The sequence below is a fragment of the Capra hircus genome, chromosome 29 (genome assembly GCF_001704415.2).
Source record: "Capra hircus breed San Clemente chromosome 29, ASM170441v1, whole genome shotgun sequence".
Taxonomy (NCBI): domain Eukaryota; kingdom Metazoa; phylum Chordata; class Mammalia; order Artiodactyla; family Bovidae; genus Capra; species Capra hircus.
The window spans coordinates 37,016,688-37,019,778 of record NC_030836.1 but is presented as its reverse complement, the minus strand read 5'-3'; positions in this window follow the sequence as shown (position 1 = coordinate 37,019,778).

Here is a 3,091-nt window from a genome sequence, read left to right as displayed (position 1 = left end):
TTAAAAAAAAAAGATCTTCATGACTCAGATAATCACGATGGTGTGATCACTCACCTACAGCCAGACATCCTGGAATGTGAACTCAAATGGGCCTCAGGAAGCATCACTATGAACAAAGCTAGTGGACGTGATGGAATTCCAGTTGAGCTATTTCAAATCCTGAAAGATGATGCTGCAAAAGTGCTGCACTCAATATGCCAGCAAATTTGGAAAACTCAGCAGTGGCCACAGGACTGGAAAAGTTCAGTTTTCATTGCAATCTCAAAGAAAGGCAGTGCCAAAGAATGCTCAAACTACAGCACAATTGCACTCATCTCACACACTAGTAAAGTAATGCTTAAAATTCTCCAAGTCAGGCTTCAGCAGTACATGAACCATGAATTTCCAGATGATCAAGCTGGTTTTTGAAAAGGCAGAAGAACCAGAGATCATATTGCCAACATCCAGTGAATTATCAAAACAGCAAGAGAATTCCAGAAAAACACATTCTTATGCTTTACTGAGTATGCCAAAGCCTTTGACTGTGTGGATCACAATAAAATATGGAAAATTCTGAAAGAGATGGGAATACCAGACCACCTGACCTGCCTCTTGAGAAACCTATATGCAGGTCAGGAATCAACAGTTAGAACTGGACATGGAACAACAAGCTGGTTCCAAATAGGAAATGAGTACGTCAAGGCTGTATATTGTCACCCTGCTTATTTAACTTATATGCAGATTACGTCATGAAAACGCTGGGCTGGAGGAAACAAGGATGGAATCAAGATTGCTGGGAGAAATATCAATAACCTCATATATACAGATGACACCACCCTTATGGCAGAAAGTGAAGAAGAATGAAAGAACATCTTGATGAAGGTGAAAGAAGAGAGTGAAAATGGTGGCTTAAAGCTCAACATTTAGAAAACTAAGATCATGGCATCTGGTCCCATCACTTCATGGGAAATAGATGGGGAGACAGTGGTTGACTTCATTTTTCTGGGCTCCGAAATCACTGCAGATGGTGATTGCAGCCATGAAATTAAAACACACTTACACCTTGGAAGGAAAGTTGTGACCAACCTAAACTGCATATTGAAAAGCAGAGATATAACTATGTCAACAAATGTCTGTGTAGTCAAGGCTATGGTTTTTCCACTGATCATGTATGGATATGAAAGTTGGACTATAAAGAAAGCTGAGCCGTGAAGAACTGATGCTTTTGAACTGTGGTGTTGGAGAAGACTCTTGAGTGTCCCTTGGACTGAAAGGAGTTCCAACCAGTCCATCCTAAGGGAAACCAGTCCTGAATGTTCACTGGAAGGACTGATGCTAAAGCTGAAACTCCAATACTTTGGCCACCTGATGCGAAGAGCTGACTCATTTGAAAAGGCCCTGATGTTGGTAAAGATTGAGGGCAGGAAGAGAAGGGGATGACAGAGGATGAGATGGTTGGATGGCATCACCAACTCAATGAACACGAGTATGTGTGGACTCCAAGAGTTGGTGATGGACAGGGAGGCCTTGCATGCTGCTGTACATGGGCTCACAAAGAATTGGACACCTCTGAGCAACTGAACTGAACTGAAGTTGTTGGATATAGTTTCAGATTTCTTTCCTTTTTTCTTTTTCTTTTCATTGGTTTTGTTTTTGATGGGCAGTATTTTTGTTTTTCCTTAGAAGATATTCCAATCTAGGCATTCCTAAGATGACGGAGGAATAGGACAGGGAGACCACTTTCTCCCCCATAAATTCATCAAAAGAACATTTGAACGCTGAGTAAATTCCACAAAACACCTTCAGAATGCCCGCAGAATATATCAGGCACCCAGAAAACAGCCCATTGTCTTTGAAAGGAGGTAGGAAAAATTATAAAAGACAAAAAGAGAGACAAAAGATGTAGGGATGGAGCTCCGTCCTAGAAAGAGAGTCTTAAAAAAGAGAGAAATTTCCAAACACCAGGAAACACTCTCACTGCTGAGTCTGTGGTGAGCCCTTGAACTACAGAGGGCAACATAACCAGGAGGAAAAATAAATACGTAATTAAAACCCACTTAGGTGCCCATCGGTAACTCCCCCAGTGGAGAAGCAGCACTGTCGCCTGAATCCGCCACTAATAATCTGGGTCTGGGCAGGGAGGTGCATGTTGCATTGCTTAGAGTAAGAACCATGCCTGAATGCCCTGAGAGCAATCTAAGGGAACTAACTTGGGCTAGCAAACCAGACTTTGGGAGAGCTACCATGTGAAAAGCCCTAACCTAAGACACTGCCAGGTCCGCTCACAGAACAAAGGACTAAGCAGACCTAGCCTGACCCATCCACCTACCTGGTGACTGGCAGGCAAGGGCAGCCAGAGCCAGAAGGGGGCAATCACGGCCCCAGAGAGGCATTACCTACCAAATTGTAAGCAGGCTCCGTTGCTAACCAAGACTTCTTGAGTTTCTGGATGGCCAACATCCGCCTAAGAATGTGCACCAGTTGTACACCCAGAAAACCAAGTGACATGAACAGGGGAGGCGATAAGTCACAGTGACCATGCTCACCAAACACCTGGGCACCTGAGCTGCTCGGATCTGGGAAGGACGCAAACCACAGGCCCAACCGAGTCTGTGCCTCTGAGGACTACCTGAGTACCTGAATCTGAGTGGCTTAGACCTGGGAAGTGCATACTACCCAGGGCTGGCCTCAGACAGTTCCTGGCAAAGCAACCTAGAGCCTAAGCAGTGTAGACAGGGAAAGCACACATGCTGTGAGCGAGGGCAAACCCAGTGTGGCTGAGACACTGCAAGCATGCGCCAGTGTTATTCTTTTGCAGCGTCCCTCCCTCCCCATAGCATGACTGAACAAATGAGCCTAAAAAAGTGTCCACCACCACCGCCTATGTCTGGGCTGAAATTAGACACTTAAGAGACTAGCAAACAAAAGAAGGTAAAACAGACAGAACTTCCTTGGAAGTGACAGGGGCAATAGATTACAACCCTGTAGTTAGTACCGACTACATAGGAAAGGGCCTATGGATCTTGAGAAATATAAGCCAGATCAAGGAACTATCCAAAAATGAACTGACCCCACACTGCCCACAACAACACCAGAGAAAGTCCTAGATATG